This window comes from Passer montanus, unplaced genomic scaffold, assembly GCF_014805655.1.
Source record: "Passer montanus isolate IOZ18808 unplaced genomic scaffold, ASM1480565v1 scaffold7, whole genome shotgun sequence".
In the NCBI taxonomy this organism is placed as follows: Eukaryota; Metazoa; Chordata; class Aves; order Passeriformes; family Passeridae; genus Passer; species Passer montanus.
The window spans coordinates 12,416,825-12,443,118 of NW_024372147.1; the positions used below are offsets into that span (position 1 = coordinate 12,416,825).

Sequence of the window (26,294 nt, forward strand, 5' to 3'; positions counted from 1 at the left end):
AATCCTAGGCAAGAATTAATAAAGTCTGAATAAACCACTTCTGATCAGGCATTCCAGCACCTATAAATGGACATCCCACTCCCCTCTATGGCCCTTCAGAGTTTGCTATATCTACCAGTAACCAGTCTTTTAAGTATTTTTTTCCTTAATTGGGACTTAGTAAGGACTTTGGGCCTAGATGCGGGTGGACAATTTATTGCACCCACTAATCAAACTACACATAACAATATTTGTCTGCCAATCCACCAAATAATAAGGAAGAAACCAAGGAAAAGAAAAGCACTGAGGGAAAGACATAGGTGCAATATATCAACATATGTAACACCTCTTAAAGTAACACAACACAGTGATTCTGCACACTGTTTATTAATTCCATTCTCAATTACTCTTTATAGTTCAAAAAAGATATATAACTATGTAACAAACGTGACACTACTGTGAACAGCTCTATCAGAAGCTGTAGGTGCATTGTTCAGTACCTCATAGGTGACCAAGATATTCCTCATGCCTACAAAAGAAAAAAAATTCTTATTGACTGTGGTTCTGCTCCACTCTAAATGTCATTACTATGTAGGATGTAATGCCCTCTACATTATTTCAAGCAGTAAATAAAACAAACTCACAAAGACACACTCTTGTTATTCTTCCACCTGCACTGAGGAATGATAAGTTTTCATTTACCAGATGCTTCTCCTTTCCACCTCCCTGAAAACTGTTCACAGACAAAGATTACCATTTAACACTCGGCCTAACTACAGGCACAAGCAGCATATGTCACCACCACCACACCTCAGGACATTGTGTAGGCTGGGATAGATTCTGCCCATCACTTCAGACAGGCAGGCAGAATCACAAGAAGGGTCTGGTGGGTTGCTCTACCGCTCCCCTTGTCAGCTGGACAGGCGAGACAAAAGAAAACAACTCATAGGCTGAGATAAGGCAGTTTAATAAAGCAAAAGCAAAAGTTTATGCACACACAAGCAAAGACAAAAACCCCCTATTCTCTACTTCCCATCAGCAAACAATGTTCAGCCACTTCCCATGAAGCAAGGCTGCAGCACATGTCACAGTTGCTCTGGAAGGCAAACACTGTAAATAAACCGTGCTCTCCCTTCCTCCTCCTTTACTCAGCTTTTCTATCTGAGCTGACATCATATGGTATGGAATACCCCTTTGGTCAGTTTGGGTCAGCTGTCCTGGTTATGTCCTGTGCCAAGATTCTGCCCAGCCCCAGGCTGCTGGTGGGAGGTGGAATGATGGAGAGACAGCGCCGGTGCTGCGCAGAGCTGCTCGGCAGCAGCCAAAACACTGGTGTGTCACCAACCCCTTGTGGGTACCAAGGCAAAGCACAGTGCTGTGAGGGCACCTGTGGGAAAATGAACTCCATCTCAGCCAGACCCAATACAAAGAGGTGCAGCAGGGGTTATGGCAGTTAAATAACTCTTGTACTTGACAAAGGATTTTAGAAACCTAGAATCTAAAATCAAAACAATGTAAGAAGTGGTTCTTGAGCTTCTTTTTGCCAGACACGGGTTTTTGTGGACAGCAAGACAGTGTAATGGAAGGATGCCTTCTCTGATGAAGGATCCTATCTCAGATGACACGGAACTTTCCTAAAACCAAATTATCTCCCTCTCAGCCTGTGTCCTCTTAAGCAGTGTAAGCACAGCAGCTGACTCACAGTGAAGATTTCATGCCATTTTATGTGTTGTACATGATCTCCCCCAGAAAGAAGAAAAAGAGTGGGCAACAGGTAAAACAAGCAAATCCTTGAGGGAAAAAAAGAGTGAATTGAGAGAGAAAGGACAATATGACATGTATTAGAAACTGTATGACAGCAGCACATCAGATTTTCCAGAAAAATCTGAGTACCCCTTACTCTAAAACCTGGATGTTGCTTGAATAGTCTGCAAGTTCAGAATGCATTTCTAGGATTAGTATGCCAAGTCTGAGCCCAAACTGAGCCACTCTCAAAGGCGTCTGCTTTTCCTCTTTCCCCACAGCCACTCCCCCTCCCAACTAAGCTTTTATAATAAAGATAAATTCTCCTCTCTCACCCACAATTGGGTACAAAACCAGGTTCAAATTTTAGCTGAAATAACCTCAGTGATTTAGCACTTATTCCACATCCTTTAAAACTAATTAAAATTTAATTTAACTTATTTAAAACTAATTAAAAGTTCATGATTCAAAGGCAGGCATAACCTTAATATACACAAGGTAAAATCAATGCTTGTGCATAAGCAGATGAAAAAAATGAGAAGGTTGAAGCCTGCTTCATCTTGGTAGGCATAGAAAAAGAGTAACTACTGAACATGATCAAAGTGGATGCCATTTGATTCCTATAAAAATCCAAAAAAAGGAAGGAAATGTAGGCATCCTGCAAAAATTAAGTTCTTCCAGAGCATTATGTTTTAAACTTTAGAAATATAATTGAACACAAATGAAAACTTGGGAAGAAGTTCCAACTGCTCCTGAGAAGAAAGTACCTTCTCATGGATTATTTGCTGGGAGGCAGTGACAGGTACCAGAGGAGGGGGATACTCCATGACCAGAGGATTAAGTAAAAGCACGAGTCTCAGTTCAGGTGGAAGATGAAAACAGCGCCCTGAGCCTTTGAGCACTACAACCGCAGCCTTCAAGCATTAAAGTGCCACCCTCCTGACATCTTCAGGCTGGTTTATTTTAATGAAGGTAGATCAAACGAAACCTAAAAAAATAATATTTTAAACTGACATAAAATTAAAAGAAGCAGGAGTAAATACCTTCATGGGGGGAGGAAACCTGAAAGACTACAGGAGTTAATTTGGGGAAGAAAATGAAAAGGAGGTTTAAGGAGCTTTTCAATAGAGCCCCTGAGCAAGAGCAAGTTAAAACAGATGTTCAAATCACTATTTTAATCTTTCTGTTGTGGGGTGAGAAAAAACACCAGTGGAAGTGACTGCTTTTTCTTAATGAACTTCAGCCACCATGGCACAAGAGGCCATGTACCAGCTGGACCTGGGCACTGACTGTCCCCTGTACTTGGCACTGGTGAAGCCACACCTTGAATCCTGTGGTCAGTATTGGCTCGACAAGGACACTGAGGTGCTGCAGCATGTCCAGAGAAGGGCAGAGGAACTCCTGAAGGGTCTGGAGCATAAATTCTTGTGGGAGGAGCTGAGGGAGCTGAGATTGTTCAGCCTGGGGAAAAGGAGACTCAGGGGTAACCTTATCAGTATCTATAGCTGCTGTGAGAAAGGAGGATGTTGCAAGGCAGTGTCCCTTCTCCCAAGTAACAAGTGACAGGTGAAGGGGAAATTACTCAGGTTGTGCAAAGAGAGGTTCAGGTTGGATATAATGAAAAAAATTCTTCACTGAAAGAGTGCTTAAGCTTTGGAATAGGCTGCTCAGGGAATGGTGAATTCACCATCCCTTGAGGAGTTCAAAGGAGTTGACATAGCACTTTATGCTATGGTTTTAGTGGTCATGGTGGTGTTCAGTCAAATGCTGGACTTATCTTGGAGGTATTTTCCAACCTTTATGATTCTATGTCTCTATAGCATGCTTTGCATGCTCCTAATTACAGGATAAGTCAGTCCCAACTACTGTTTAGTCTCAACTACTGGCAAATGCCACCTGTTGCAGAGCCAACTAACCTTACTGAAAGAAACCAGAACAGTAAATACTTGTAACACAATCCTCCAGAAGAACAAAGCAGCTCTAATCCTGTGGTTTCATCTGAGTACCCTCTAATCTGCCACTCTCAAAAAGAATGGAAAGAGAACAAAGTAGCTGTGTTATTTCCTTACCACCTGGAACATACAATGAACAAAATAAATAATTACATAAACATCTTGCTTTCTCACAAGAACATATAAAATCAAAATTAAGGAATAGTTATGCATAATCCACAAACTCACAAGTATGGATTTCACACTGGTTCAAATTTTTCTTGAGCAGTCTGTGCAAACATCTTGCTCAGATAAACCAGTTTTGCTTCCTCCTGGAAGCAAAGTACATAGTCTTCCACTATGAACTTCTAAAACACCCAGCCTAACAGGGTGGTGAAGAGGCTTCAGCAAGTTGTGCCAGCTTTTATAACATTGATGTATAAAATACACCCATGCCAGCCAATTTCATCTCTAGCAAAAAAAAAAAAATCAATCACTACTAGAAGTTTCAATGCCCTAATGAAGCATTGATGATCTTTGAAGGACAGTCAGCTTCCCAACAACTTCTGAAGCAGTTTTTCGTTTCCTTGTGTCTTGTCACAGCTTTCACCCCAACATACCTTGCTCTTGTAATATAAGCCTGAAGGCTATGCAGCCATACAGAAGTTGAAGAGGTCAAAGCACAGACTGCAGATAAACAAACCTAGATGTTCAGAAGCACTAAAAGCAAGAGCAACACAATTAGCTGATTCCCACATGTCAATGCTAAGTTAATACTGCTCTTTCTACAGCGTGATTTCTCAGTCATCCTGCTCATTTAAGTTTGAAAAGGGCTGTATTACATCGAACACACAACAAACCCTCCCACAATGTGCATGTAGGATGTTTTATCTATTCAGTCATCAAAATTAAACACACTTGCAGTACATCGCCTTCCCTCAGCTCTTTTATATACAATTATCATAACATATATGATGGATTTATGGGAAATTAGAGACAGGTCTGCCTTTAAGATAATTCTCTTTCTTTCAGTTTTTCAAAATAATTCAAATTAAAGACAAGTGCTTTTCTACTTCAAGTACTTGCCTATATTGCCTAAGTTTTCCTTGTTAATAGTACGCAGTTCTACAGTTGGTGAAGTATTTGCTTTGTGATCAGTATCACAGCAAGAAACAGTTTATCACAAATTATTTTTTTATTATTAAATTTCCCTAGACTACCAACACGATGAGTTTGAAAAATTTACTTTTCCTTTAGTACCAGTATGTGACATAAATTTCTTATCGACTACTGCCCAGATTCAGCTGTCTACTGGACAGAAAAAGAAAGTGACAGAGTGAAGCCTACCAAGTTCCTTCTTACTACTATTTGATACTTTCTTGGATTTTGCTTGCAGTGGTTGCTTGAAGCCCAGTGCCCACTGAAGACATACCACAATACAACAGCTTTCAACAAAACTTCTACAGACTGATATTCTTTACTAGCATAGAGAGTATGAGAAAAATTAATTAGTGCTTATGGTCATATAATTTTCAAGTATATGAACATTTCAACTTAGCAACAAAGCTAATAAACATGGGCCATATTTTTTGAACAGACACAACATCAAAAAGGTATCTTGTTGCATGCCTTTTGCACTACAGACTTTGCCTAACTGCATTCCTTTCCTCCTTCTTTGCTGAACGCTCAGAGTAGGGAACTTTCTTGAGTCAAATCCAGAATTCCTACCTACGTCCTTTCTTCATCGTTCCTGGTCTTTCATGACTCCTGATCCTAGCGTTCTGAGCTGCTACTTCTTCTACAATGAAGGTGTACCAGTAAGTATTTCTGGAACACCTACATCCCGCTGTAACTACAGAACAGTGAAAAAACAAGTTTAATTCTTCACTCACTAGTTATGAAACATTTCTTTCTTAGTCTACCCCTTCTGTTTCTTTCAGCTATATGAAGCATTCCTTCCTTCTTTTCCTCAAACTGCTATCTAACAAATGGTGACCCCTGTAAATCCAACCCCAGTTTTGAAATATCTCTAGAGAATTTAGCAACAGCAATTAAGGTTCTTTTACTTATTTATGAAAATACATTTACAGCCACTTTAGAGTGGCTTTGACTTAATGCACGCAAAGCTTACTAGATGTACTTAGTCATCTTTTCCTTTTCTAAACATCTGTTGTGGTTAAGGAATGGTACTCCTCAGTTCAGTGCCCCCACTGGTACTCTCCCAAACCAACACCACTTGCTTGATCTTCCCTTCCCACTCTGGCAGGATGGAGTTGAGAACTGGAACCACAAAAGGTGACAACCACAGGTTGAGATAAGAAAAAGTTACTGGAAACGGCAATGAGATAACAAAACGAACAGCAACAGCAGCAGAAGTTCTACCTGGATACAAGGATGAATTTCTTTACTGTGTAGGTAACTGTGCACTAAAACAGATTGTCCAGAAAGGCTGTGGAGTCTTCCTTACTGGAGATATCCAAGAACTGTCTGGATACAATCCTACGCCATGTGCTCCACGATGGCCCTGCTTGAGCAGGAGGTTAGACCAGATGACCCACTGTGGACCTTATACCTTTAAACATTCTTTGAGTCTGTGTCTTTTCTCAGCTACTGTCATTGTTTAGTGCATTGTATGACTAATTTTCAGACTTATTTTCAAATGCCCATGAAACAATTCTGTTACTTCTATTTTTTCTCTATCTAAACTGCAACAGGCAACTTGATTTTGAGAGTTAAATCTCTCTCAGTACATGTTTTCCAGGCCATTTGTTGGTTCACTTGTTTCAGAACAGGCACACAGGATAAGACCAAAGGCACATCTAGTTCTAGTGGCAGCCAAGAGTAAGTGCCCAGAAAAGAGCCTAGGAGCAGAACAAGCCCACAATGGTACTTTCCCATGGTAGTTTCATAGTGATCCAAGATCCACAAATATTTTAAGCCAAGATGAATTTAAAAAAAAAAACAGCTTTGTCATCTTTACAAGCAACACCTGCAAACAACCACCTTCCTCTCTACAACTACCTGAAAGGTCATAGTGAGCTGGGGTTTAGTATCCTCTTCCAGGTAAAAAGTAACAGAACAAGAAGAAATGGCATTAAGTTATACATGGGGAGATTTAGATTGGATATTGGGAAAAATTTCTTCACTGAAAGGGGTAGTTAGCCATTGGAACAGGTTCCCCTGGAGGTGGTGAAATCACCATCCCTGAAAGTGTTCAAAAGGCATATAGATGTGGCATAAAGGGATATCATTTCGTGGCATAGTGTACTAGGTTAATGGTTGGACTCAATCTCAGAGATCTTTCCCAGTCTTAGCAATTCTATGACTCTATGAAAAATCATACAAGTCCTTGTCCCTTCAGACATGAAAATCATCAGACCAGAAGATATTAACGTCCTAGAATGAAGTTAAAATCTCTGACTTTTTTCTCCAAATTATTAACCTTAAAAGAACACTCAATCCTCATTTCTATGTAATTTCTTCTGTTTCCTTTCTCAATCTTTTCTTGTCACTTTCTACAGTTTACTTCTTTCTTCCATCCTACTGACTAACACTCTTCTTCTGTGACCCAAAAGGGTAAGGGAATCAGAGTACCCTACTAACTTAAAAGACAGATAATCATAATCAGCCACTCATGAAGTCAACTTCCAAAGAAATAAAGCAAACTCAAAGCAGCACATCTGATAGACATTTTCAGACAAGAAAAAATACATACATGAGCAGTTGTTGCATGACCTAGGACAGGCAAGTCATTATAAAATAACAATTCCATACTAAAATAACTGGGTAAACAGAGAAAGAAAGGAAAAGAGAGAATGCAGGCCATTTTGCTCCCAGGAAAGACACAGATTACAGCAGCAAAATTAGGCAGGACTGCAAATCCATTTGGCAAGGACAGTGACTCACACTGGAATACATCATGGGGTGAGGCAGAACTACCTAAGTTAATTATCTAGAGATCTTTAAAGGACTTGAGAAGGAAGGCAACTGACCTTCTCCAGTGAAGCCTCCTTACCCTTAAGTAGGAAAAGCCAGGCATACACTAAAGGAAAAATCCTGGCAGTGCTTCTATTGAGGCATAACTGATTATACAGGCTGACCAGCAGAGAGAGCTGCATAAATTGGAAAGTTTGCCTCTCAAATGGGGCACCAGTCAAACAGACCTTCTGGAACTGCAGAAGGAGCAGCATTTAATTAACAATGTAAGATACAAGGTATGCAGATTGGTACATGCACAAATTGACAGACCACAAGAGAACTGAACCCACAAAAACACAATAGATTAATTCTCATACAAAAGTGGTAGGTCTCCTGGCAATACATGAGAAGAATGCAGTTATGAAAAATTCTGGAAAAGTTCTTATATGAAAGTGGCACTTCAAAAAATATCAATACAATTTGGACTACTGAAATCAACACAATTTCCACTTCTACTTGAGTGGAGGCAAAACTGTGGAGGCAGGGGAGGCAAGTCCTAACATTACTGCAAATTCAAATGAAATCTTTTGAATACATGAGGGATCAACATGTAATTTATGAAGTCCAAAGAAACCTCACTTCAATTCTCAGCTTTCCAATTAACTCTTCTACATGCTGTTTTTCAGTACATAAACAGACATATTTAACCATTTAAACCCCATTAAAAACCAGAGAAACTGTGAAAGATACTTATTCTATAAACATGCCAATGAAATAAAAGTTCAGTGAACCAAGGGCGTTTACTTGAAAATTTACTTGTAAGAGAGCTATGTTCAGAGCTTAGCAAGCAGCTCAAGTAACTATGACTGCCTACAAACCAGCCACACTGTGCTATTCTAACATCACCAAAACCTAAGATTATGTATTATTATGTATAATTATGTATTTATTATACAATTAGTGCAGTCTAGTTTTTGAGTACAGTGGTTTCACGTTAGCTTAAGTCTGTGAAATTCTGGAAAGCTAAAGTCTTATTCTCCCTTTTACCTGGTATTCCTAATTGCTCCCTACTTGCTTAGCACTTGTCTTTGTACTGGGACAACATTCAGTAAACCAGTTTCAGTTAGTGCTATTCAAAAGTTTTCAGAATTTGCTGAAGTTTTCTGCATTTTTTTTCACTCCAAAAACACAGGATTGCTAGCACAGTTGCAAAGACATGTATGGGAACGTGCTCCACTCAAACTGCCATATGCTGACTTGAAAACGTATAATCCTACTTGAAAATGCACCGCAGAAAATCGAAGTTTCTCTAAATCTGCAGAAAAATCAACAGAGTTAAGAAAAAGCTGATTTGTAGCTGGAAACTTCTATTTTTTTAGAAAGATACTCAAGGAAAATCTGAAAATAAAATGTTTCATAGAGAAAAAAAAAACCACGAGCATACTTTCTACTTAGGCATTTCATTTAACCACAAATATGCATACAGGTTCAGCAGACATTTGCAGGGATTTGGACTTAATATCCCACTGCATTCCACCTTCAGAAATAAGAAAACCCTCACACTTTAGAAAGGTTGTTAGACACACTACATAGAATCTCAAAGTAATAATCAAAAGGGAATCAAAACCAAGCAATACTATTTACCCTAGTGTTATGATTATTCATACACAGGTGCAATTTAAGAAAATATTTTCTTTGGTATGAAAGAATACACCGTTTTTATACAGCAACAAAACTGAAAGTCACAATTATTACATGCAAAAGTGAAAAAATAAAATAATAATAGATTAATATAGTTGGAAGGGACTTATGGTGGCCATTTTTTCTGTTATCCCTGCTCAAAGTAGGGTCAAATTATACTAGGCTTGAAGCCTATATAGCAAAATTTATAACATATTCAGAGATGGATATTTCACAACCTCTCTGAACAGCTTGTTCCAGTGTGTGACTATCCTCCTGCTGAAAAATATTTCCTTAATATCTAACAAAAATTTCCCATGCTCCTTGTGTTTGTTTTCTCTCATCCAAACACCCTGTGCCTTCAAGAAAAAGTCCAACTCCATATTTTTATAGCCTCCCATCAGGTAACTGAAGACGACAAACCGATGTCTCTTTAGACTTCTCCAAATGAAAATACACAATTCCCTCAGCCCACAGTACATCATGTACTCCAGCTGTATTTATCTTTGGCAGTACTGCACTGATCTTTTTCCAGTATGCCAATGTTGGAATGATCTATTATTAAGAAGCTTTGAACTGGAATCACAATCAGACAAAACTAGGTAGAAGCCTTTCAAATAGAACATTCTTTTAAAAGTCACACATTTTAATTCTAGCAGTGTTAGGTTAGATACTCAAGAAAAATACAGGCTACACTCGGGAAGTAATTGAGCATGCCCTGAGTAGTAATCACAGTAACTCCTGGTATAGTGAGATCTGAATTGAATACAAATTTTCAATGTAATTGAGCAGAAAACTCATCTTCCTTATAAGCACTACCTATATATATGGAGCAGATTATGTGTTCTTCACCCATACAATAAACATTAGGCACATTCAATTTTACTTATATCCTTCAAATACATAAAGGACTTAACCATCATGGGGGGACACTTATATACAACCTGGCTGAAATTCAAAACAGAAGTATGGTTTTATAGCTTCTGCATTTATTAAGGATTATTCTAGTTTAAAGACTATCTAGACAGCAAATTACAAACATAAAAATACTTTTAACTGCAAAAATTCAGGACTACATCAAAGAATAAAGCTATCATTCATAAACATTTGCTGTCTGTTAAAGTTGTACATATTTGATACAATCACTAAACTTGCTGGAAGAGCTTCTAACTTGCAAAAGTCAGCAAAACAATTGCAAGGTCTGCATACAAGAGAAGGAACAGTAATCCAAAAGTCTATTTTTATATAGGAATTTTGCTGTAAAACAAACAAACAAAAAAAACCACAGAGTAGTTAGTCCAATTTAGTTTATTTGAGTTAACACAATTTTTTTCCCAAGCAGAGAGAAACCCTTTCCTCAAATTTGAGGATGCTTCATAATACTCTACAATACACTTTGATGTTACTTGGAGTAAAATATTACTTTCATGTAGTCTACCAATGACCAACAAACTCAATCTGTAAATGGGGAAAAAACCTACACACAGATGCAGACTAATTCCTGGAAATAAATAGCTTTTTTTCTGGGTTCTTCATGAAGACAGAAAGGGACTTGGTTGTTTTTTGCTTTTCTTTTAAACCAAGATACACTGTCAGATGATTACATCAACCAGCAAGTAATGTCAATCAGCCAAAAAAAAATCAGACAACCCATTTTAGCATGGAAGAGATGTTACTAATTGCACAATGTTTGGAGATTAAAGGTTTTTCTTCCCTTGCAACTACAATAAAGTATGTCTCTGCAACCCAGTCTGCCAATGAATACAAGCAAGGACTATAACCTCTTTCATGCTGTCCACTGCCTGTCCTCCAGCCCCTAGTCCTCTGATATCTTTAGAAGTTTGAGGTGGAAATGGATACTGGAGTTTTCCCGTAGCTCTTCTCAACATTGAGGTTACTTAGCAAGAGAGTTCTGGAACATAGAAGCTTATTAAACTTAGACCAAGAACTTCAAGGTTTTGACAATAAACAGGACCTACTACACAGAAATATTGTCAAAGTAACATATCCAGTGGGTGCTAAATGGTGGTGGCCTCCAAAAGGCTCCATCTGGTATTTTATCTAGAACAATGACCTTTCAGTAGCCTACTTACCTCAGCAACAACTCAGAAATCAATCCAAATAAAAAGATAACACATATAAAATCTGCTTTGATTTATTAAGCAACTACCCGAGTCACATATTACTCAAATTTGTATTAGGCCCACATACCTCAAAATACAAATGGTTTAATTCAAATGAATTCAAATATAGGTTGCTGATTTCACAAGGCTTTGAATGAGAACCCAAGAAGAGAAACAGTAATTGAATCCTCATACAAAAAAAAAAAAAAAAAGCAAAATACGAAAAAAAAAAAAACCAAAAAAAAACCAAAAAAAAAACAAAAAAAAAAAAAAAAAAAAAAAAAAACAAACAAAAAAAAAACCCCTCAAATTAGAGAAGTTGCAGCTCAGTAAAGATTATGGAGTCTAACATGCTTACATGCTTCGTTACTGACTTGCTTTATGCATATTAATCTAATGTAATTTCAACTTGAATCCCAAAAGATAAGAAACCAGGTGTCTAGTGATAATACTGAATCTTTCGCATATAGGTGTCTGATAGGTGTCTGGTTATTTTTAAATACAGAGAAACAAAAAAAAATAGTGATCCAGAAGCAGATCCTCTTTAAAAGCACTTCAAAACATTTCCTTAAAACCCACTTCAATGGCTGTAAGCACATTTCCAGTTATGACTATTCTTCCATTATTAGTATTTTAGGAACCTTATTTTATAGTGAATGCAATCAAATAATAGACTCCTTTCTTTGATGAAAGCCACCTATATGTTGTACCTCTGGAACAGTATTTCTTCAAATTACTTCAAGTACTGTAACAATACTGAGTAACTAGGCATAATGATGTTGTCCCACCCGTTCTCACTGCAGCAGAAATACTAGAAATAAAACAGTGACAAATAAAAACCTATGGCATTCTGGCATTCTCCACCTACGGTACTCAACTCCAATTAATTCAGTTGTCCTTTAACTCAGTCAAAAGAGGATGACTGCCGCACTGAAAACCCTATCTCATGGAGCCCTTCAAGAATGTGCCTGCTTGGCCTTTAACATGGAAGAAACTTCTCCCCCTCTCACCTCAGTGTTTTCTGCTCAGGGGCCTCAATCCTCCTGTTTGTAGGAGGTGCTGGTAAGAGTGACAGCAAGCTTCCACATACCGTCTCATCTCAGCCTTGCCAAACCCCTTCCTATTAATGCTGTCTACCTCACCCTATTAGCAATTCTACTCTATAACCAAACAAACACAGAAACACTTGTATGGTTGTCTTCCTTTTCACTCTGCTTCTGTGTGTTTGTGACTAACCAATAGATTGGATAGGAAACTTTTGCCAATTCAATAATATACAGGAGGTACCAGCTAGGCAGCCAAAGGCTTCGTGAACCAGAGCTCACATCCTGGTGAATGGACATGTTTATTGCAACAAGGGTGTTTTTCACTTTGACCAAACCAGAAATATCTTTGAATCTTATTCCTTTTGCAAATCAAAGCAGTCCCATACACAGTCCAACTGCCTTACTAGAGCTATAGTTGCTCTCTAATCAGTCTTTTCTGTACTGCCTTTGTTCAGCTACTGAGGGCTGCCTTACAGGCCCTTCGCTTCACAAGCTTTTCCAATGCAGTAGCTTGACTTGGGCAAGCGGTTACATATTTTTCCCCTTACCACACAAATGCAAATACATTGCTTATACTGGTCCTGCAAAACCTCTAAATACTTCTCAATCTCAGCATTTAGCCCAGTAGAACTATAATTATGCTGGCAGCCACATTCCCTTCCATTTTTTTTGGGGTTTTGCTCTTCCCTTCCCTTTTATACATCATAATCCTCTCCCTGTCCTGAAAAAGACAGAAGGGCAAAAAGGAAGAGAAAAAAAACCCCACTTTTCTTCTTTCCACTTTATATCCCTGTTCTATTCTGTATTCTGTAGAAGTTCCCCACTTTAAGTTCCTTTTCCTTTATTTATTCAGGACAATCCCCATTTCCTATTTCCTCCTTCCTTTCTTAGCAGCTGGACTCCTCAAAGGAACTGGTTCTGCCCCTTTGAGAGGTTTGGGGTTTTTTTTCCTTTTGGTAGAAGACAACAGAGCCAGCTCTCCCCAGTATTTCATTTCTTTATCACTCAAGAGCATACAAGTTGCTTTCAGAGTTGATAATCTTCCATGTCTTCTTGTGTAACGGCTCTCAAGTCGGTAATTTTAAATAATCCATTGCAAGTAGAAATTATCGATTATGTGTGAACAGGCAACACTCAAAGAGTGTCTTCTAATGGGGAAACAAGTTAAAAATTTATATAAACCCTAGAATATCTAGGAAAAGGTTCTAGAAAAGTCATTTTCATGTAATCACAAGAGGTAGTATTGCCACAAAGACTGCCAATTTTTTCTTACTTCTGTGCTGCAAATTACTTCATTTCTGCCTGTGATGAAGTTTAGATTACTAATTTCATAAATTCCAGCACTATTAGTGAGCTACAAATTACATAAGGGGATTTTTTTCGTCTTCTGGTTTTTTATGTGAAAGAAACATACCATTGCATATGTCAGATGATGTGTTGCTGGTATTGAGTCTACATATCATGCATCTGTTCCAAATAAATGGTTTAGTTACATACTAGTCTTGAGAGTAAACATGATGTTCTTAAGTCAACCAGGATTTTCAGGTTACAAGGACAAAAATGAAAAGACACACAAATTACCAAACTGACACTCCCACAATAGTCTGTGTAATCCACAGCTGACCTGCCATTTCTTTCATTACTTGTACACACAATTTAACACTTTAAGTATGGCTGTAATCATATAATGAGATTTGCTAAAGCCAGACTTTGCGTGAACTAGTCCAACAGTAGCATTTTGATTATCTACTTGCTGAACACCAAGAGTACTTTTCAAATATTTTGAAACTAGCAGAAACAGTAGCATTAGCCATACACATTTAAAATGTTCTATCACATTTGGAAAGCATATGAAATTCTAACAATTACCTAGAAGTGATGTCAATATTGTATGACATAGAAGCACATCATAATTTAAAATACAGAATGACTAATGTTACGTACATATGCAATGATACCCTATTAAAGACTCCCTCTCATATAAACAACAGAATTGTATAACATTTTACAGTAAACAGTGTATTTACAGCACTGTACTTATGAGTATGTCATTGTTCCAGTAACAGTTATATTGTGTAGCAATTCACCCAGTGAATAAGTACTGTGATCCAGTATTTTAATTAAGACTTCAAAAGGGCCTCATCCATTACACAGATAAAACAAAACATTAAAATAAAAGTATGTAAGAACAAACAGGAAATGAGAGATCACAAACTGTAATTGCAAAACCAATCCTGTACATGATCTGTGTCAGTAGATGGAGTTGTCATAAATAAAAGGCTTATTAAGCTGTTACTTTAATCCATCACACGGCCTAAAAAATGAAAGGATGATGTTAGAGTTCTAGATATTGAGAATTTTAGAATTAAATACATATTTCTGTTTATTCCCCTGCCAAGAAACTAAAGGTATTGGTGAAAAAGTAGTCAGGAATGTTTGCACACACATGTAAGATACAGTATTTTCTGGAGAAATGGTCACTAGTTCAGAGAAAACTTTAGTTTAAACTGTGAAATCTTTAATGCCACATACAGCCAGAGTGTCTGACCCTCAACCATGGGGAATCAAAACTGAGCAAAACACTTGAAGATAGCATGAATGCCTGCTTCAAACACTACCAGATGATCAGTCTTTTCCTAGATCAATTGTCTATACTGAGGTTATAAAACAGCATTTCCAGTCTTATCATAAAGGCCCTCTCCACTGTCAACACAGCAGCCTCACTGAAATTTGACATTACACAGTACTTTCCAACAGTTACTACTGCTGGAATAATTAAACATGTACTGTAACAGTTAAAGTTGACATACAAGGATTTGCACCCATCTCTATTTCCATACAGAACCACTCATCTACCCACACCTTCACAGAACATTCAGTTCACTTTTGTGACACTTCACAGACAAAGAAGCAAGTACACTTGTAACTTTAAGAATCGCTAAATACTCCAAGCTGGAAAGGACCCACAGGGGTCACTGAACCCAAGTCTTAAGGGCATTTGGCCTGTGTGGGGATTGAACCCACAAGCTCAGCAATACTAGCCTCATGCTCTAACCAACTGAACTAATTTCAGGGTTTCTTGCACCTTCTTAATTACCTGTCATCTGTATTTTCTTTCCCTCATTTGTAATACATTTTGACTTCCTACCATTATCCTTGTATTCAAACTAAACATCAGTTCTCATCTCCTACCAAGCAACCTGCTAGTTTTTGTTTTCCTTCCAGACAAAATACCAATACTTCTCCTTCCTTACACATCAAAAAAAAATTCTAATCAAAATACCACACCCTCACCCACTGAGGCTAATAGAACTGAGCCTTTTCACAATCTGTTTTTCACGAGAAAATTGCTTTTTCTACTAACCAATCAAAACTAATTTCTTCTTCAAAACCAGCAATAGTTCTCCTCCAACTGAAAATCAGTTCTCCAACCCCAAAAAGATAATATAGCTTAGCCCAGCTTGCAAATCTAATAATATTTAATGTGCTGTAAAGTGCTTTTTGGTTATCTTATTTTCTTCCCATTTTCTCTCCAGAGGCACTCAAAACTTGATTGGGGAGTCAGCTATAGTAAATCTGAGGACAAGAGATCCAGGAAGACAAAGGCTGCTTCAGCAATGTAAACTGAAAGACAAAATACTTGGCTAGATGTGGGCCATGAAGTTTGATTCCAAGTAGGTCAGACTGACTGACTACTGTCAAGATCAGAAAGCAATCTTAAAACCTACTTGATTCAGAGCAGAACAGCTAATGGCTGTTTTATTAACGGGACCAGAGGAAGAAATGCAAGAAAGCAACAAAGCCTCAGCGGGAGAGATATGGCGGAACATGAGAGAAAAGTTCTGAAAAAGAATAGAGATAGTAAGAAGGTAATGAACAGAGAGGCATCTGGAAGGATGATGAGACAAAGCCGTTTACATTCTTGCTCTCTCCTGACTTTAAACCCATATTATTTCCAGAATCCTATTGAGTTCCCGCTTCTGCCTGTAAATTCACCTCATGCTCTCCATATAATATATTATATCCCAGCGTCTTTGACTATGAGCATCTTTTATTTTCAAGTTCAAAATAGTTATCTTGTGTGTGGTGCAGTATCATTCATATTAGAAAGTTCAAATTAACAATTTAAACAAACATTTTTTTCCTACCACTTGCTGTGTAAGCTTACCAAATGAGTCCACACGCCCATTTAACCTTGTTGCTGCATCTTGTATGTTTTTGCTATGAATGCTTTAATACTTTTTTCCCGTAGTTTATCTTTTTTCTCCTGTAAACATCATCAGTGACGATGATTTACCACCTTAATTCCCTGACAGCAAAGGGATTTGCAGCTGTTTTTTTTGCTCAGTTTCTTCCTCTAAGACTCAGTGAGTAACTGATAATTATGTCTAGATAAGACAACAGGTAAGTATTCTAGAATCACTGTGATGTATTATAAAGAACTAACTGTTAGATGAGAAATTAAATTTTCTTCTTAACCAGAAGTAAGCAAAGTATTATTTCAACCAACAATAACATAGTGATAATTCCTGCACGTTTACTGCCTCTGAACATATACCTCTGCCTAGCAGGGGAAGTAATTAAGATGTTATTTTTCTTAAAAAACAGGTTTCTTAAAATTTCTTCTTTCTCCTTAATATTTCATAATCAAAAAAGCAGCCTAATAATTTAAGTCATTATAATAAGAAAGGAGTCAGGAACATGAACTTTAAAAAGCAATAGAAACCAAAAATAAGTGGAAACAAGGCAAGTACTCTAACATTACATATATACTTAGCTCCTCAGGTACAAGAACAAACCTTAGTAAGAAATGGAAGAATTTTAAGCACAAAAAATATCACTAGTACAAGTTCTTATTAAACAAATTTAAAGGTGATTAAATGAGGCAAAAAAATGGCACACTGATCCACGATCATAAGGGAAGAAACCTGACTTCCACAATTAACATTATTTGTATGCAATGAGATCACAGAGAAACTGTTAGGAAAGGCAAATATTAAAACTCGACTTGTAAACTTGCACTCAGGAATGCAGTTTGATGAAAGAACCAAACTGCACTGGCACACCCTTGTAACCAGTTCTAGAAGACATTTGTTCCAGCAAAACAGAACGCATTGGTCTCAACAGGTTGAAGTTTAATGACTTAACAAAAACAAAAGACTGTAACACTCCAAAAGTTCCAGCTAGCTTAACAGTGCATGATTCCTAAAGACTCAAAGAGAAAATTGAAAGAAAACAAACACAAACAAATAAAAACCAAACAAAATAAAAAAACACCCAAACATACAACAAAAAAACACAAAACAAAACAAAAAATCCCCCAAACAAAACAAAAACATCAAAACCCCACAAACTCCCAAATATAAACACGTGTTCTATTCATTTCATGTATAATTAAGTACTCAGCAATCTAATGGCCAAATTTATTTATTCAAATTAAAAACGTCTTCTTTAAGTTATGACTGAAATTAAAGAAAACACTTAATATAAACCATTCATGTAGCACGTTTACTTTTTAAACTGTTGTTCCACGTGTTTAATCACTCAAGGAGCCAAATAGTTCTCTGCACTAATGTTTTTAATTAAACAAGACACATTATGGTGCATATTTATGTAAGAAAAGATAGAATTTAATGAGTTCAATCTAGACTTTGAATTTTAATTAATTAAATTATACCAGAAAGCACATTGGCTACAGTTTTCAACTACAGTAATTTTTAACTTACTGTTGGCACACTGCAGTTCTAAAACTGAAATGTGACAAAAACATAGGAAACTGTCAAAAAAACTACAGTTGACATTATTAAATACAATACTTATAAAGAAAAGTTATATAACCAAATAAATTTATCAAAAAGTATTACATTTTTCAAACTATGCAGTTTAATAAAGAATGAAAGTGAATTACATGAACTGAACAGCTTGTTTCTGGTCACAGTACCCTTCAAGGATTTCAACCACTCATCATTCATCATCCTATGGTTATTTTTACTCAAACTGGGGGAAGAATATATTTCCAGTTTGGTTGCTGGAAAGTCTCTGGCCACCTACTGTCCTGGCCTTTATTTAGAAATCTGCCAATATTCAGATCTTAGCTGAATTTAAAATTCTGAATCTAGTTCCTATTCTAAGGCTCTAACATAGAAAAAAACCACTGGCAAACAGGAACAAGTTTACAGCAGAGGCCACCAACACCGTTGGAGGCTGTAGAACAGACCCTGTGAGGACAGGCTAGGAAGCAGGGTCTATTCCACTTGGATGCGACTGGGGGAGCCTAACAGCAGTCCTCAGTACCAACATGGAAGTTATTCAGAAGATGGAGCTAAGCTCTTGTCCTCCATCCACAGGACAAGAGACAACAGGAGCAAATTGAAACACAAAATATAAAGGGACAATATAAAGAGAAGGTTTGACATCCAGATGATGGCCCAGTGGTCGATGTGTTATCTCCATCCTTGGAGATTTTTATGACCATCCTGGATACGGCTTTCATACCTGTTATGACCTCCTTACTTACCCTGCTTTATGCAGAACTTTGAAAGAGAAACCAGCTGAGGTCCCACTTCACTAAATTACTCTGTGGTTCTATACGTACAATATCTGTCTTTAACTAAAAGTTACAACATTTAACTAAATTTAGGTTTTAGCAGAATTGTAACTATAACCTTCAAACGGTTTTCTTGAAAACAAACAATAATTTAAATAAATCCTTTTCATATCTATTTGCTGCTTGTCCACTGAAAACCAGGGATGATAGGCTCTTGTTTTCATTCTGCATGTCCTCTGAGCATGAAAAGGGACCATCACTTTTCCTGGCTCCACAGATATTTAATGCATTAACTGCACAATAAAGGGCACTAAAGGTGACTTTCCTTTAGGCATTCTCACTTAGAAACACTTAAGCCATGTTGCATCAGCTCAAAATAATGCTGAGTTTTTTACCCAAGACACACTACAGATGTCAGAGAGGGAGCAAAGTAGTATGACACACTAGCACAAAGCACCAAGTGCCCTACATGCTGTTCAAAACTAATGCTTTTTCTGTATTTGCAGAAATGGATTCAAAAAATCTAAATATAAAGCTGCTCAAAGTACTTTCATAGAATTTGGTTGAGCAGTCCACAAGACTATTGCAAGGATAAGAAACCAGACGTCAATGCTTTCTAGCATTTTATGGCATACAGTTAATGTGCTGTAATATCAAGTCATGACCAACTTCAAATATCCTTCTAAAAAGTCTGACTAAAAAATATTATTCCACCACCCTGCATAGTCATAACAACTGCACAACCACATCACAGCATAACAAACTACAAGAAGAGACATCATGTATTATCAACCTACCCAAAAATTTTTACAAGTTTGAAAAACTTATGGGTCAAAACTCACCAAATCACTATAAGAATTGACAAATACTATAATCTTTCTCAAAAAACAGAGTAAAAACATTTTTGCATTCCAAAGTGAATTTAAAATTCAGTTTTGTGGGTTCACTGGCAGAATTATTGATAAGTGTCATGATTTAGGAATGGTATTCCCAATTTGGTACTCCCACTAAAAAGAATCCCTGGCTGCTCCCTCCATGTCCCCACTCCAGTGAAAAAAAAACAAAAGGCAGAGATGCAAGATGTAAGCTGATATAAGAACAATTTACTGGAAACAGCAATGAGATAAGAAAATGGACAGTAATAGCAACAGTATTAATAACAAAAGTGTACAAAAGAGGGTGATTTACATGCAAAACTCTCCCCACAGGCCCCAGGTTCCCTCTTCCCACCACACTTCTGGATCTGATGCCACACCCTTCTTTCCAGAAGTGAGATCACCCTACTTCCAACAGGATGAAGTGCATGGTATAGAACAACCTAGACACCGCCACATGGGTCCAGGCTCCACCCCTCCACAGCTATTGCAGAAAAAGTAACTCTGTCATGGCTGAAATCAGGACAATAAGATAGCAATCTCAGCAAGTGGCAGAGCTCTTTGGAAAGAAACCTGGAAAAAATACCAAAGCCCAAGAAAACTATGGCATGGCTTAAGGGTGCTGCAGTCTAAAGATGTCCTTCTAAACACTGCTAATGCATGTGCACCAGCTTGGGTAGCAAAGACCATGTGAAACTTTAAGTATTCTGTATGGTTTAAGCTGCTGTAGCTTCCAACTGCTGAAATATTAACAAGTTCAGGTACATCTATGTGCATTACAATCACAAATGCAACTATATTGCAAACATAGCTTCAAATTCGTTTGTTCCTGGGTGATACTGGGGTAATCTAATTAAACCTCAGCCAAATAAATCCTGTAGTTTATTTATTCTCCACTTTGATGTACACCTATTTCATCACACTGCTTTTAGGTCTGCCAATGCATAACAATGAAAAGTGAAGACTCCGGTTCTTTTTCACATCCACTTTGCACAGTGCCTATATGTTTTAATAAGTTTTGCACTCTTGCTATCACAAACTTCATTCTAACATGCTTATCCCCAGCTTCTGCAAGCATGCTTATGAAATACTCACTGAAATTCAGTACATGTCCATCCTTGCAATGTCCAAAATATGGTTTTAGTGGGCTAGTCTCCAATTTTAGGGAAGAGAAGATACATAGAAACAGAATGCCCTAATGTAAGCCAACTACCTTGAAATCACCTTTAACTGAAGAAAGGTGATTTCTCCTAGTTAGGAGAAAAGCAGCCAGAAGTGCATTTTCACAAGCTCCCTGACAGAGAGCATAGTTACAAATGTTTATGAAGACCCAGGTATGCGGCAATTAAAAGATAACCGTGCACCTATTTACACAGTTGTTAGAGTAGTTCCAAAGTCTGTCTTTTGGGAGCCAGCTGTTGGATTGACACAAGCTTTACTGCCCACAGCTGAGGATCTGGGTCTTGTGCAATCCAGTGCCCTCCAGTTCCACTGGGAACCCAACATTTCTTTTGTAGCTCAGTCCATCTTTGGGGTTATCCAGGATGGCATTACACAACATTTTCTCTGACACTGCAAGCCAGCTTAAGAAGTTATCCTGTCCATTCCCTTTTCCTCTTGCCACTTGCTCCCAATGAGACAAAAAAGTCAATTAACTTAGGTCACTTGTGATACAGTTTACAGCACAGCCCTACCAAAAGCTGTTGTGTTTACACAACCGAGGGAGCAGCAAATTCCAGTGTTTGTGAGAGGCTAAGAAAAGTCTTGAGAACAAAGACAGGTTAAGAGAACAGTTAATACACATCATGAAACTACAACTCCACCTTATTCTTAGATCTTTGTGACTTCATGATTTATAATTCTCTCTCTATGGTTTATAAACCCCTCTTTCATTAGGAATTAATATTTGTTTCCCAATTGTCTTTGTCCTCAAATGGTCTTGCCTTAGTCTCCCAGTCAAATTTTACCTAATACATAACTGAAACACCACCTGCAACCATACCTCCATATCTGAATCCATGCAAGTAATCCCATAATTTCATGCTGAAATTAAAAGGCCTCCCAATCTAAATAGACTTGAATAACTGAGGCCTTTAAAAACTGTTTGATAAGTTCAGGCATCAAATGAACTGTATGTTATGTATCAACACTGGACATTTACATGGCAAAGGTTTCATACTTTTGAAATATCTGACAGTACTAGAAAGCCAAACCATAGCCAGTATTATGACATACAGAATAGTGATGAACATTTTTGTCATGACTATGAAATCCTTGTAGTCAAACAAGACTAACAGATATCAGAGATGGAAAATACTAATTTAAAGCATACTAGGCCTGTACACAAACACTATTCCTCTAAGATATTATCTGCCCACCAAAAAAACCCTCAAAAGTCTTGCATTGTTTCTGGTGAGCACGATGATATAGACTGTGCAAAAAAAGGTTTAAAAAACTGATTTAAATTGATTTGATAGTTACTCTCACTAAATACTACAAAAAATAAATCCTTGAGACCCATGAAATCACATAAATAAGCACTTTTAAAGTTTTAATTGTACATGCTAATAACTTTAATCATAATACTTTGAACATGTATAATAAATCCACTTACTTAAAACATCTGTAAAAGACTTTCTTGCTCAGGCACACAAGCAGAATGATAAAGGTAATACCAGCTAAATCATCTCCACTGAGCTGTCAATAAAAACCCTTACACCACGAACAACACATAGATTAAGAACTCGGGTAAACATCAGAAAAGACCCCATATGGGGCTGCATGCAGAGCAAGAAATACCACACCATATATATTTATGCAAGCATATAAGCACTTTCAAAGTCTTAGCCTAAAAACAACTTTGGTGATAACCGGCTTACATGAGACTTGAGCAGGATCAAAACTGAGAGCTAGCCAAGAAAAAAAAAACAGAAGACAGATAATATCTGATGTCAACAAACATAACATAATTAAACCCTGAAAGAATAACTTGCAGTTATTCCCACGTGACATCAAATTTTAAGCCAAATGTAAGCAGATAAACAAAACAACCACTCACAGGATGTGCAGCTCAGCAGAATCTCTATTTTAATAGAGACATACACTAGACAAGAAAAAGTGTTCTGATGAAAAGAGAAAAGGTATTGAAAACATTCTCGATTCACCTGGAATATTGTCTTTTGCGACATTGCAAAAAAACCAGAAAAACAGAATTAGTTCATAGATTTGTATGAGCTATGAACAAATACGACTCTATGAAAAAAGAAAATACACAAATATACCCTCCTTCCCCCACGCCTGCAGAAAAAGCACCACACAAAACCAGAAGAAAACCAAGAAGGCAGAAAATCTAAACAGCAAGAGTTAATGACTTCATTCCTAATATGAGGAAATGTGCAACCATGATGAAAAGCAATCTACTAACAACAAAAGGAACCATGTAATGCTATTGTGGAAGTCATTGTCAAAGACAGATGCAGAGACAACTCACCTCAGAAACAGACAATGTTTCTATTGATTTTAAATCAATAGGTGCTTGCACCAGATTGGACAGGTTTTTTTCTACAAATCAGATTTAAAGATTCAGCTTTGACTGCATGAAACAGCAACTACATAACCAAAATTAGATGGACAATTGCCTTCTAGGCAAGTCATTCTACATAACAGATGGGGGTTATCATTGTCCACGTGAACCAGACCTCTCTGTATCCAGTACTGCATAACCCACAGAGTTTGAGATTTGAGTGAGGCATCACCCTTTTTCTTTGAGCATCTTACAGGCTGCAACTGACAGTAACAACCTACCTTACACTTGTACCTTGTAGCTGTCACTGTACTGATGCTCACAACCAATTTAAGTGAGACAATCTACTCTCTAGATGAACATAGTATGCAGCAGAAAGCATCTATTTGTATGCAGCAAATAAAACTGGATTACTGTTCCTTCAGCAGAACTACCACAAAGAAGTTTCTTTGTATATTCACATTTTTTGTACAGTTTTTCACGTCTGCATGAAGACAGATCTATCTTACAGAATAATTTTTAAAATCTCATATTCAGAAATTCAAGAAAACTCCTCATTCAGCTTTTGATAAAGAAATTGTAACTGAAACAAGTTAAAGAAATACAAACGTAAGCATGAGCTCAAACGTTGACTCAGATCATGCTAGTATTACTCATATTAGTCATTACTGGCCTCATGCTGAGAACCCCATGGGACACATGAATACATAAAGAACCCACCAAAATCAGTGCACAGCCAGGGTCAGAGGTTTTGAAACAGTAGCTCTGTTAAGTCAAATGAAAAAATGTAACTGTGTACTTGCCTAATGACAGCGATAACATTTGCATGCAAACCTAGGTAAAAAGTAGCAGGTGTGTTACAGCAAAAATGCTAGCCTGTAACAGAAGAGGAGCACTAGGATAGGATAATTTGAGTTGAAAGGCACTGCACGAGGTCATCTCATTCAACCTCCTACTTAAAGTTCCAGTTACTTTTCTAAAAAAAAGGCACCAGATTTTGGTTACCTTCTTCCAGTTGTTTTTTTTGGGGGGGTTTCTTTGGTTTTGTTTTTTTTTAGAACAAATACTTGTTTTATTATTGCATGGTCAATTCTGTTAACTGCTTTTTAATCACAAGTTTTGTAACTTTTGATACTCTTCTATTCATAATGAACATCATTTAATTACTGTCTCTGTTTTGTATTACTACATTTCTGAATTTTGTTTATTACCCTCTTAAGGCTCTTTCAGATGGGATCTCAGGTGATTTCTTGTAACTGCAAACATCGTCACTTAGCTTTTGTTTACATAAGGTCATACTGTAAAAATGCCCCAAAGCTGAAATAAAAGGAGACCAATGGCAAAGCAACAACATCATTCAGCAATTGCTTTTCTCCTAACTTCAGAGAGATGATGCCACTGCTAGTACAACATGGCACTAACACTCACTTCAGTACTATTCTGTGGTCATGCATAACACTACCTCCACAGAGTTTGGAAATGGTTGTTCTACAGATTTCAACTTGGTATTAGCCTAATTATCACTTTGAACAGCTACAAGTAAAAAGCAGTAGCAACCTCCTTTCATTTTCCATTCTGCAGTTCCAGTCAGTCTGATTCAACCAACAAGGATGTTGGACTATTTTATGCATTCCATGTACTTCTTGCTCATTACAACTTCCCCTTCCAGCAGAAAATACTCCTTCCCCTTCTGTCATTGGCGCTTACAAAAAATGAAAATCTGTGAATAGGTCAAATTCAGGCTTCTCTGGAAAGTCCACCACAGCTTAAAATCCCTGCTATTTTATGCAATAATACTGGAATTGTTTAATTCAAGAGTCTAGACTTACACCATGTAAGTCACTCTGGATGCATTCTCATCAAGCAGAACACAGTAGTGGTTACTGTATTCCTACTGAATCCTCAAATTACTGCCACAAACCCTAAAAAGGAAAGAAAAAGGAGCATGTCCAAAGAACATCACTACAGTATTAGCACTATATCAGTTATGAAGAAGACTGAGATGCAAGGAAGGAAAAGAAAGTTAATCCATATCCAAAATACCTTTAAGTGTGCACATCTCTCTATAGTCTTCTGTCAATACTGATTTTCCATAAAATAGAAACTTAAGAAACACTTCTCTCTCACCTAGTTACATTTAACTAGCAATAGAACAAATGAAGTAGATAATAAATTGGTAAGCTTAACAGAGCAAAGATGTCAGAAACACTGATCACAAAGCAAATTTACAGTTTGCTTTACAAATTTACTCAAGTGCAAAATTACCCTCAAAACTGTTAATAACCATTATAATCTTCCCAATTAAGTTTCCTTCTGTGCAACAACCAAAAGGAATACAGTCAACAATTCTCAGCATAAAACAATTTATGGATAACCAAAGGAAGGTGTTATTTTCTTACCTGTCACCGACTGCAGAAGTGAGAGATTTGAAGACAATGCCACAATAAGGTTCTAATTGAAAAAAAAAGAAAAAGAAAAAGAAAAAAGAAAAAAAAAAACTGAGGAAGTTTTTTCTGAAATTATTTTCTTAAAAGAAAAATTATCGTCTGAAAATTAATCAAATCTATTAATTCACAACCCACACCTAACGGAACACTTCCCCACGCACAAGCAAATTCAACAGAGACTTACAGAGAAAAACCACAAATGCGGTTTTTCGCGACTGTTTGCCCTCCTTCTGCGAAGAGATTTTTTTTTTTAACGGCACAAATAAGTACTGGCGAGGAAGTTCTCCCGCAACACACAGCACCTCCACCGAAGAGGCGCGGCAGCCACACTTCCCCGCCGCCCAGGTCGGCCCCGGCCCGCCCCCCGGGAGCCCTGTTTACGGAGGGGGAGGAAGCCAGCGCGGTGCCCCGCTCACAGCGCCCGCCGGACCGGCTCTCCCGCCCCCCGAGCGCCCGCCCGCCCCCGCCCGCCGGGGTGAGCC

General features: G+C 37.6%; 1 protein-coding gene and 1 long non-coding RNA gene across 4 annotated transcripts in view; one reads left to right on the forward strand and one right to left on the reverse strand.

Annotated features, from left to right (window-relative positions):
• Nucleotides 1–26,254, reverse strand: part of JAK2 (Janus kinase 2) — an 84,585-nt gene extending 58,331 nt beyond the window's left edge. For 2 of the 3 annotated variants that reach the window (XM_039729703.1, XM_039729699.1), the window contains exons 1-2: nucleotides 25,997–26,254; nucleotides 25,765–25,816 (exon numbers count right to left, since the gene is read on the reverse strand). The gene's annotated coding sequence lies outside the window, so the exon portion shown is untranslated. Of the gene's footprint in view, nucleotides 1–4,273; nucleotides 4,374–25,764; nucleotides 25,817–25,996 lie in introns of all 3 variants that reach the window. The other variant, XM_039729700.1, reaches the window with a different exon arrangement.
• LOC120511961 overlaps nucleotides 1–26,294 on the forward strand; it is a 50,393-nt gene that overhangs the window by 3,249 nt on the left and 20,850 nt on the right. The gene's annotated exons all lie outside the window — the stretch shown is intronic.